A 12,470-nucleotide genomic window follows, 5' to 3' on the forward strand; every position below is an offset into this window, starting at 1 on the left:
TTTTTTGAGATACAGATACTGCTTCAAATAAGCATAGTCCTTTGTGAGAAGCATCTAGCACAGGGAGCCAGTTCATTCTTTGAGTTGCACCAACCAGGTTCTCTTAAAAAGACACATAGGGCGGTGATAATGGACTTTACAGCTACACCCATGATCTTCAAAAAGCCATGATGGAACACAACAGATGCAAGCTGAAATGTAAAATGGCAGATCTGGGCAAATTCGATATTTTTTCAAATGTGTTCTTCGCCATCTCATCACAATACGCACACAGTGTTTTAAAAAAGTGTTCGATCGACAAATCCTGGTAGCATGGTTGCTGCAAGGTACCAAATCAGGAAAGGTCGCTGATAAGCTTCTCTGCAGATGTAGTCGAAAAACACCTTGGGTATCAATTGCATTTCTTACCTGGATTGTGAAATCAGTACAATCAAATAAAATTGAAAGTATGTGTGTGTGTATCTACAAGCATGTATATGTGTTCTGATTTAAGTTACTGCCCACCACTTTATCAGGGCCACCATTAGCAGGTAGGTTACTGGCTGCCCAGTAGTCCAGTAGACCAGACAGTCCATGACAGACCATACCATTCTTTTAGTTTCATGTTGATTGTTTTTGTCTCTGACATTCAGCATAGCCCTGACTGGCATCAATACCTGGTGATAGAAGTCTGTGGTGGCTTGTGGGAGTAGATAAACAATGTTTAAGGGTTTAAGAAGAAACTAAATCAACTGGCACCTTAATTACAGGATAAATGCTTTCATTACTCCACAATCTCCAGAAATGTTTGTTTAATTCCTTCTCTTTCCTTTAATTTCCTTCTCTTTCTTTGAATTGTCTTTACTGTAAGCCCTAGTTGTAGGTTTCACGCTGTAGATTTGCACAATGTTTGCTTGTGTTTTGTGTGATTATTGGAGCAGCTGGCTGGCTAGATGGGCTGTAGGCATGACGACTTCATTCGGCTGCCAGATGCTTGCGTCTCTGAGTTGGCCTTGAGTGATGGCCCCAGAGATTGGTCCTGACAGTGTATTGCTACACCTTTTTTCTCAATTCAAGTATGTGTGTATTTTGTGTGGTTTAGTGCTCTCTCTATCTCTCTCTGTGTATATGTGTGCTCCTGCATGATTATGGTGTGGTACAGCGTTCAGCACTGAGGGAAGTTCCCAGTTAGACTTTGGATTCCTTTTAAATAAGACATTGACAAATATTCAAAGAGAAATTGCCGCGGAACTCATATTTGAGCCAAGTCAGCGTTACTCACTTACTGCGTTAAGTGACACAGCATAATTCATTTTTATGTTTTGTTTTTTTTGCGTTTTGTTTTTTCCTCCAAGTTTGGGCAAAATAGTGGTAAAATAACAGTCATTATTTTTCTGATTAGACATACTTGGGTGCTGAGGACTTGAAAGGGCTGAAGCAAATGTGTACCAGTTTGGGGGAGTTAAAGTTTGGAAAGGATAATATTGCCATTAATCTGGCCCATTAGCTTTAGAGTGTTCCATCCTCATGGCCATTTCCTCAGGTCAAGGGTCACTTCGCACATCGACTCTCAGATATCAGACAGAAACATCAGAAGGCCCCAACCTATTTGGCCACTCCTTGAGAAAGGATGTTCGAGGATGTATAAGCAACTCTCAGTGTGGACACATGTGTCCAATTTCCGATTTCAGTCCGATTTAAATCGGAAATTGGACACATGTGTCTCCCCAAATCTAGATTTCTTGTGTCCGACTTGAGTCCGACAGGACTCCGATGTAAACCCCTGGATACACGATTCGATTCCGCTGGGAAACGGACTGGGCGCGCATGTGTCTCTCGAATCTAGATTCCAATTAGACAACAACAACTTTTGCACGTGCTTGAGATCCTGCCCACAGACATATACATGCATCATATATGTCTATGATATGATAATCGCTGCTAGACGCTCAGTTCTTGTGCTCCCTCTCATTCACGTTGAAATACTGAAACCGAAACTGAAACTTTGAAACTGGAACGCAACTGTTTTGGACAGAACGCGCTAATTCAGTGAACAAATATTTTCATATTACTATATTACTACTTTGAGATAGTGCAGTTAATCCCCCATGGAGAGAATCAGATCGGAGTACTGCCATCATGTGCACGCACTGACTGGTGTAACAGAGCAGTACCAGGACATGTGAGATCTACACCAATGTCAGTGATTTATGATCCTGTTGAAAGTGCCTCAAGACAAGTTAACAGATGAAGCTCAATCCGTGACCTGTGAATTACACATTTAAAATCAAGCTGTAAATGGTGTGAAAAAGGTCAAGTCAGATGCTCTGTGATGTAAGAAGAACTGGTAGGCTCTGGACCTTTAGTATTTTCCTCAAGCTTAGGTGTGTCTAATGTATCTGTGCCATTGTAAATGAGGCCCAATAAAAGCGTTCCATAGTCTGGCGTCCTAATGCATGGCACCGTCCTTGCCGGTCAGCTGTGGTATGCTTCACGTTTCATCCTTTTACGCCTCTTTCCATGCCTGTCATGCTCATGTGTTACTTTTATGTACCGCATAACAGGCTTTTACTAACTGCATGCAATGTGTGTCCCACAAAACACAGCTGAGTTTTGAATTGACGTTATACCTTTCACTGAAACTGGAGAGGAGCAGAATCACTCCTCCGACAACATTACATGTGAATAATGCATGTACGGTAAAAACAGAAGAAAAAAAAACGTTGAAACTATATGGCCACCCAGCGGCACATCAGCAGTCCATGTCGATATGATTTACTTAAACTTCAACTTAAACCAATCCACATGAAACTTGGTACGATTGTAGCTCCATACGGCCGATACGGATTGGAAGGTTTGTGTTTCTAGGTGGGCGTGTCCTTTTGTGCTAGCGCCCCCTGAAGTGGGGAAGGCTCAAAGCACTTTTTGAGCAAATCTTGTGGTATAAAGGTACAAAATTCATAAAATTTGACACACTGCCAAATTCTTTGGACACACGCCACATTTGATGTTATTCTGTTTATAGGGGGAGCTTCTGCTGACAAGTTAACAACTCGAAAACGTTTTCACCAAAAAAGTGGGCAAGGCAATATCTCAAGAACAGCTTAAGCTTAAGTTTGGAAATTTGGTAGGCTTATATTTAGCTACATTTCCCACATTTTGAAATAAATGGAAATCAAAGTGTGGGAAAGGTACATACCTGAACATTACTTTAAAACTACTATTCAATGTGTCTTCATAGGATGTTGAAATATGGCTTAACCATTGTATCTTAAGGTCAGAGTATTTATCGTTCTTGGGACTAGAGGCCTTATGTTGCCAATAAATTGGCCACTTTTGGCCTCTTTTGACACTTATCAGTCTAAAATATAAGTATCACTTCATCCTCTTCGGTTTACCCAATGTTTGTTTTATTTAACCCTATAATGCTTGTATCACATTTGCTACATAAGGTTTTAAAATGTCTACGTCATCATGATCATTAATTTGAAATGCTATATCCAAAATGCCTGCCTTTACAGTATGCAGTAGCTCAGTATTTGGCAGGGAAATCTGGCAAATTTTGAAAACTTATAATTACTTAATATTTCATACCTTATTTTATAGAAAAAAAACAGTTTTAATTGTTTTATGAGATGCTGGCAGAAAGATCATATCTCAGCAACTTGCGCTTGGTGTATGGTCTCAGGACCCCTTCCCGAGGTGGTTCAAAAATGTAGCCTCATTTGACCACTGGGGAGCACTGTGAGAAGCAAAACCTTTTGTTGTTTTTGTTGTTGTTGTATATGGCGTAATAAAGTATATGGCGAAATAAGTTTAGAAACAAAGTGAGATGTTATTTGCCATGCATATTTCATTAAAGGCAGCTACTAATAGAACCAAGAAAAGCTGGGAGAAAGAGTTTAAAGAGCTTCACAAAAAGTCATGGCATGTAAAGGAGAAGTCCTTCCACTGCATCTTTATTCATGGTCATTCTGATTCATGGGGGAAGAACTGTTCATTCAGAATAGATTTGCAGCATTGTGCCAAATATTCTTCCAAAGAAGGATTCTCGATGCGTTTGACCTCACAAAAAGCTTGCCAGGTGTGTTTGATGTGGATTGATCTTGAACAAGTAGGGATACACAAACTCAGAGTGATAGCCCACAGCTCTGGAAAAACAAACCATGAGACATGCTAAAGGTAGCAGGCAGCAGTTCTTAAAGAGTAATACTGGCCTATTTTATTGGCCAACATTGCATCTGGAGAGACGAGTCATGTCCCAGCTCTGAAAGATTTACATGGAGTGAAGCTCAGAGGAGAGTGAAGAGATTGAGTTGTGCGGGGGGGGGGGGGGGGGGGGGGGGTTAATGGGCTCAGAGGTGACCTGTGGGTGAAAGGGCTCTGACTCACCGGGGGGCTATGATATCGGCAATACAGCTGAGCAACAAACGCTGTCTGCTCTCGTGTGCCGTGGGCCAGGATCGTCTCTGATGCGTCTGCCAAAGCAGGGGGCCATTCCGTCCGGTGTCCACTGAAGGAGAAAGAGATGGAGAGATGGAGAGTGGAGGGGGAGGGGGATGGGGATGGGTCTCAGTGGGAGAGCAGACTACTCTTCCTGTAAAAAAAGAGGAAGAAAAGAAACCAGATGGTGTGCCACAATGAGGAAATGAGAAAAAACCTGCATGGGCTTTTCAGCCGAAGAAGACTAATGACTACCAAACATCTGTAGGAGTACAGTAATACATGCTTTTAAAGATCAGATGATCCCCCATCTCATAAACAGGATCTACACAAACCCTCAACAAACCGTCATGCAACCCTCAAAGGAGGTAAAGGACTACATTGCTTCTCGACCAAATGTTGTAGACACATTTCCCCTGTCAATACAATTCTAAACCTTTCATAAGTTAACCATGTTTCCTGACACCTCTCAGATCATATTGTGTATGTGCGCGCATGTGAAAGAGAAAGTCAGTGAGTGAGAGAGTGTGTGTGCGTGTGTGTGTGTGTGTGTGAGTGCCTGTGGAGACCTGAAGAACTGCTCCCCAGCACTAATCCTCCTGTGCTTTGATGTGGGTTCAGAGTGCACGTTCAAGCGATTGGTCACCTCACCCCTCTCCACCTCCTCAGGCTACTGCCCTCTCCCCTCCAATTACAAGGCCTCTAATGATGCTCTCAACCCCCACCTCTGCCAGCCGGACAGGCCACTGAAGAGGAACACAATGTGTTTGGGGGGAGGGTTAGCCTGTTGTAATCTCTTGTAATTAGCCCTCGCCTTGTAAAGCACGTCTGTGCAATGGAGGATGAAGTCGCGGCATCACCACCGACTCTGATGACCTGTCTACTCAGCACACCAACCCACCTCACTAACTGCCAGCAATTACCCTACTGAGCTAAAGAGTAGTCACAGCACAGGTTATGGGAGGACAAGTTCTTCAGAACTTTCACAGTAGTACATACGAACACTTGTACTCGCATTCATCACTAGCATAACTGTGACCAAAACAATGTTCTTGTCCTGTATCCCACTGCACAGTTTGTTTAGATTATCAATTGAAAAAATTGTAGTATAGTTTAGTTCAGTGGTTCTTAACCTTTTTGGAGGTACTGAACCCTGCAAGCTTCATCAGTGCATTCACCGAACCCTTCGTAATTTGAAGAATAAAGTATGATTTCTTCAAAACGTAGGTATGTATAAAAACGGCCCGACATTGCTAGTGTGAACCGGACTATACTGCGTGTGTCTTGACCCCTGCCGAACCCTCTGAGAGTGGCTCAACGAACCCCTGGGGTTCGATCGAACCCAGGTTAAGAACCACTGGTTTAGTTTAATGATATACTGTATGTTTCAAGCAGTAAAGTGAGATATGTAGTTGGTAGACGGCAGTGGTTCTCTATACAGTCAGCCCGCAGTCAGTGCTGAGGTTTCTGAAAATTCGAAGTTGCATATAGAAGTTCTGCCGCAAACTTGTGGCTTGTCTGGTAGGGATTAATTTGGAGGTATGACAAGTGCCTCTTTAAGTGTGGGGGGCCTGCGTGAAGGCAGCCAGGATTGTCTGCTCATAATGTGTACTTCCTCACTCCGGTGGGATCAAACACTGAGACATGACTCGAGGTTTAGTGACTTAACTGCAACACAGCCTACAACAACCCACTGCAGCTCTTCTATGTTCCTGAATCAAATCCCCCAGTCTTGCAGATGTCCCTTTCCATGTTTTATTTCAACATGTCATCTTAAGCTTGAGGCGTTGTGGTTCAGTGATAAACACAGTACCTGAGGTAAGGACCGGGTCAGCTGCTGTTGTCTCCATCATCGCCACAGGGTGTGGGCTGAGACGCTAATCTGCTCTGGAGGACATTGATGTGGGCTAGAACAGGCTGCTGTACCAGGACGGTGGCTCAGATGAACAGAGGGGGTGACAGAGGGGAAAATAGAAAAAAAGTCTCCTCTGTGCATGGCTCCAAGGCTTTCTTTTTTTTTTTAAAGTTTGTTTGCAGAGCACGGTGTTAGTAACACCACCCACATCAAAGGTTCGATTCCAGCTGGGTGCACATGGTCAGGGGGGAAAAAACTGCATGAAAACATTCAGTGTGCTTGCTGTACGCTGGTTCAGATGAAAGTGTCTGCAGAGTAATGAATGCAAATCTAAAAGCCTCCCAGCCAGCCCTGTGGAATGTCTGTCTGCTAGTCCAGTTGGAGGGGCAGTCTGAGAAGACTCTGAGGAGCATCTCTGCTCCAGCGGAAGCTGGAGGGAGCACTCTGGGCCCCGGCGTGATGATAAGCTCAGCATCAGGAGGTGCAGCTGTCTGCAACACTGCTCAGGATGCAGATAGGAATTGCACAACAATAACAGACAGCCTCCTGATACTGAGCCCAAAAAATACTTTCAGTCTCACTTTATTTGGATGGTCACTTTTAGGCTACAGATGCTCAGATAATAAACAAACTATCTGTTGAGACACTGTTAACTACAATGCATGTTTAAGGTTAGGGTTAGGAGTTGGGTTTGATTGAGGTGATGTTCAGTTAACAATTAGAAAGACTGAACTTGCATTTCAACAAACTATCTGTAAAGTATCCAAATAAAGTGTTACCATATTTTCATTTTTTCTTGCTTATTGTAGCATTCAACTGAATTCCCAATGTGATGCGTTTTTTTGTGTGCAAGTTATTTGTGAAAATGAGGGTGAACCCTGAAATGCAATCTTCACTCTAGAAATACAGAACTATGAACAGTAAGGAGGAGAACAGTGCCAGCTCTCTGGAGCCCTCTCCAGCCAACCACTGATCAGCAAGCCAGGCCATTAAAATTAATGAACAGGGCTGTGTAAAGAACCATTGTTTACTTATATCTGCGTGGGGCTGCAATAAACCCTGGGGACTTGCAAAATGCATTCAGTAAACATACAAGAAGAAGAAGGAAATGCACTCAAAATCAAAAACCCTGCACAGCAGCACGGACCTATTTGCACCCACCTTTCCAAGAATGTCCCATATTTCCTTCTGCTGACATCAGGAAAAGTAGGAAGAGACATTTATCTTAGGAGGGGGTGAGAGTTATTAACAGCATTCCTGCATACTCACCCATGCCAGCAGTTGGCTGGCAGACAAACAGCTGGCACATGGGCAGAACTGGGAGCAGTCAGATGAACCATATAGACTGGCTGTGTGAAAGAGAGGGGAGACACAGTGGTAGTACACAACCACAGCCCTTCGTCTGTAATGCATGATCATGAGTGCGTTCCTCAGGCCAGGTAAGGTCATCGCTGTATCATTAAACACATTTAGAGTTGTCAGAAGATGATAAGATCACAGGTATTCCCGATGAGGAAGAAGAAAAGCGGTGTATGCAACTAATGTCATTCTGCGTAGTTAAGCTCATACATCTGTGCAACTGCACCATCATCCTGGGATGAAGACCATGGGCATCAATAGGCCTGGGCCTGTTTTTTTTTTTTTTATAAATAGCCTGGGATCTATTCATCTGTCATTCTGATCATGAATTAAATCACTCGTAATTAATATTGTTGATGTAAAACCCAATTTCATTTTGGGTTCAGTGTGTGTCATTCAAGCAGAAGATCTACTTCACACTACATTTTGTGTGAGCGAGACTGAGAAAGAAAGAGAGAGAGAGTGTACACCGGTTACATGTGCTCATCATTGTTGGCATGTGGTGGTTGCTAGCTAAAACAGATTAAGGCAATGATGTGCAGGTGAGGCTGGAGGAGGGAGAGGAAGAGTTTTCTCCTGTTGTTGACCATTGGGGAATAACATGAGAACTGTTTAGACTCAATTTTAATAGATCTCCGTTTAAAATTGATCGAGAGGAGTATTTAAACCTCAGTTTCCCACGCAAAGGCTCACATGTTTCATGATATTCAAACAGTATGCTGTTCATACATCATTTCTGTCTATAAAACCTTCATAAATGTTTTCTTTGTTGTCAACGCGAGTTCAAGGCTAACCTGTGGCAATGTCCATGTCCCGTGTCAGTGTTGTCATGCGGACGTTGTCAACAATGTTCATGTGAGTCAGACAGACAATGCCATGGGCTGTCTTTAGGCTTACTGTTTCTGTCTCAAACTGCAGGAAAATGGTGTGTTTAGCTAACAGAATACATTTTCTTTTTTATAAATCCCAGAGGAGGATGCCCCCCAGACCCCTCTACAGGTCTGGGCTAAACCCCAAATGTCCTCACCTCATAGCAACACCCCTGATGAGGCCAAGTAAGTGAGAGGCAGACAGCAGCACATCACAGTGGGAAGTCCAAACAGGAACATCCATTACAAACAGTTATCTGAGGTTATCTACTCCTGAACTTCTCTTCCCGCCGAAGTCATTCAGCAAACTGAATTCCTGACTGTGCCCATCTTAGGCTCGAAGACACAAATATCACTCTGTTTCTAAAATGGGTCTCCTACATCTCTGTGAGATCCTACATCTGAATAGGCAATCCATTGCAACACTGTTTTCAGAAGTCTCCATCTGCATTCTAGACTGAAGTTTAAAGTAGGATGCCTGCTGGATTACACTCTGAGATTCCATTTTGTACAGTTCTCACACACACACAAACACACTTTTCTGGGCAACACATAAGGCCAGTTTCTCCTTAGAAAAACATCCAGCCAAAGCATTTAGCCAGGGGGATGGGTGAGATGATTCTCACAGTGCACGCTCCATGTCATACGGCACACAAACAATAAAGCCAAGTCATAAAGTAAAACAAGTCTTCTTTGTGCTTTCTCTGGATGTCACAAATATCAAAGCAGAGACTGGCACTGGATGCCAGTTGCTCAAACATAATGTAATAATCATAATGCAATCATCTTTATAGTGCAACATTATAATTCAAAACTGAAGCTGCTTGACTGGACTGAGAATAGCATCTAATCTGAGGTGAAATGAGGCCAGTCGATTAGCAGAAGACTTGTTTGCAGACGTGACTCCATCCACAGACGAACAATCACTAAGAGAGTGCTGAGGGACCTGGGTCCACAGGTGCTTCATGTGCAACTAGACTGGGATGAAGTTTCAAACCCCTTCCAGTCCCGCTATTGGTCTTCTTGTCAGTCTAAATGCTGTTCAGACAAATGGGCCTACTCTGTGCCTTATGTCACATGGCTGAATCTAACCAAGCAAAACAGAACTGACTTTACTGTAGTTACTATCCTGTCACTGACTATATGCAATGGTCTAGTGGTCTACTATTTCCCATGCCATGGCAAATCATTTTAGAAAAGAATCAATTACATTTCTGACATCTCAAATTTGTAGGAAGGTTTGTAACATCATTTATCATTAGCAAATATGAGCCCTTCACAGGAAACCACTGTGGCTGGGCAGTATTTAAATAATATGACATATTTAAACCGTCCAGAGGATTACGATCTTATCAGAGGCACATGTGCTGGTCCTTAACCTACATGGACACAGTGTGAGAGAGCAGCTCTGACACCAGGTGGTTAACAAGGCATGGACACTTTAGAACTGCTGAGAATGCTCACAAAAAGGATAGAGGCCAACCACAGAGACGTGAACTGATAACTTATCAACATGTGTGTGTGTGTGTGTGTGTGAAGGTAAGCGAGAGATTGAGAAAGAGAGAGATGCATCCACTGCCTGTGTGTGCCTGTGAGTATGAGTGTGTGTGTGTGTGTGTGTGTGCAAGAGAGAGCGAGCGAGAGAGAGAGGGAGGGACAGAGAGAGAGAAACTGAGTGAATGCGACAGACCGATACATCCACTGCCACTGTGTGTGTGTGTGTTAAAGAGAGAGAGAGAGAGAGTGGGACAAAGAGATTGACTGAAAGAGTGAGAGATACATCCATTTCCACTATGTGCTTTTCATTTCCTCATAAAATCGCCACCCAGGTCCTACAGTATCGGGTTCTCTGGAATGACCGTGCGTTTTGTCCTGCAGTGGAAGAGCTTTCCCCCCCCCCAGTGCAGTTATGGCAAATGTGTTTTAGCCCAGTGAAAGGGGTTAGCCTCATCACAGCTTGGTGCTGATAGAGCACAGCAGCGCTCCAGCCTCTCACCCTCTCATCCTACAGCATTCACAAACTCTCCCAGCATGACAGAAACCCAACACCCGACTCACTTTCGCGCTGTGCCTTGTGCAACTTCAGGAGAGCCTTTCCAACAGGAGCAGAGCTCTGCCAAAGGATCACTGCCTCGGCCAGTCTCGGAGGTGTGCGCTTGGTCCGCCGCTCCATAACAAACAAGGAGTTTTCTGGGAAGCTCGGAGTAATTCAAGAGGCGAGTAACCAGACTGACATTTAGGCAGAGCAGAGTGTTGGATTCAGACAAGTCCCATAAGACACTGTACTACAGCCTTTCCCATGCCAGCTTTCAGCTACAAACACAATGTTGCTGCTATATGTTCACAGGACTGAGGTCGGTTGTAATGAGGTTACAAAAGTTTTAGATTGCCTTACAATTATCCAATGTCAAGAAATGCAATGCTCTAGAGAATGATTGAATGCATGGCTCTGGCCACTCAGTTTTAAGCTTATTGCAATTTATAACTGACACACTGACCTCTATGTGAATGTAACATGTTAATAGTTCAAAGGCTGAAAAGTTTCCTTTGAGCTTTTTTTCGTACTAGATAACATGGGGATTCAGTCTATGGATGAGACATTTCACTCTTATTCGAGAAAGAACAGGTTGTGAAAATATGGGAAATCTGTAAAGCTGTTTTCAGGATGTGACTTGGTGTGCACCAAACCACTGGTTAGCATCATACCAGAGAATCTGTGCTCTTAGTGCTATGACTTGGAGGGCACACAATGCATTGATTTGATGAAGGCTTCAGCTTGATGTTATCATAGATATATACGTTTTATATAGGTTAATCCATTTGGGTGAAAAGATATAAAAACAATCTTTATTTTTCACTGATTAACTGATTCATTAGAGGGATCCAGCAAATATCTGTATTCTTGCCCACTTTTAGATTATTTCCCAATTGTTTTTCCAAAAAGAGGGATTTGCTCAAACAATGAGGACTGAGCCTTATGTCTGCGGAGCTGCCAGAAGCAGTGTTTCACATGATGCCTTGGAGCGTTGACCAGGAGGGGGGGGGGGGACTTTTTACAGGTCATGGTGTAGGAGCGACACAAGCTTACTCACATTTTATGGAAAGGTAGCACCCTCTACTGGATTAAAAACAACTGCATCAGTTCTTGCATCTTTTCTTAGTCTTTTGTGCCTGAAGCAAAGTGTGTCAGTTGCCTGTGCCCTGCACCTTTCCAGCAGAGGCCGTGTAGGGCAGTGACCCAAGCTTGGTTGCATCCTCAGCTGACCAGGCTCACCTGAAGAATGAGCAGCGAGAACAGAGGTCAACAGAGGAGAACACTAGTCAAGAAGCCTTCCACAGCTGAACAAACCACAGCTGCAAGTCTCAACCCACGGACAGATGGGGACTACATTCAGCATGGGGCACTGAACTGGCCAAATATTCAAATGTTAAGGCATGTTAAATTAGCCAAATATTCAAATGTTAATGCTTAACTTGGTTTGTTTTGGTTCTCTTGTCCCTCTAAGTGAGTGTATCCATGGCCGTAGCTTGTGGTGGCATGTCCCTTTGACCAGGGCTGTGTGCGATGCCATAGTGCAGATGTGTTTCCCTTCCGGCCTGACATTTGTCCTCAATAACACTGATTGTGCTGCTCCCTTCTTTACACCCATTACTCACTTTGGGCTGAGAGGACGCATTCAAACAGTCCCTTCCATCCCAATCCCAGTTTAGTAACCATCAGCTTAATTATGCAATGATGATTCAAATAAATAGAACAAATGTGGAAACAATCTTTTGTATGTAGCCATTTGAATAAAAAAAAAAGCGTACCCAGGAAATAGAGACAAATGAATGAGTGGCTCTGTGGGGGCAATGGCATTCTAGGGCAGCCAGTCTTACCTGGAGGCTATGAAGTGTCTCATGTGAACTGGAGAGGAATAGCAGAGGGAAAGGGAGGAGAGCACGGACAGTCTTTGAAATTAGAA

Source organism: Sprattus sprattus (genome assembly GCF_963457725.1).
Source record: "Sprattus sprattus genome assembly, chromosome: 18".
Classification (NCBI taxonomy): Eukaryota; Metazoa; Chordata; class Actinopteri; order Clupeiformes; family Clupeidae; genus Sprattus; species Sprattus sprattus.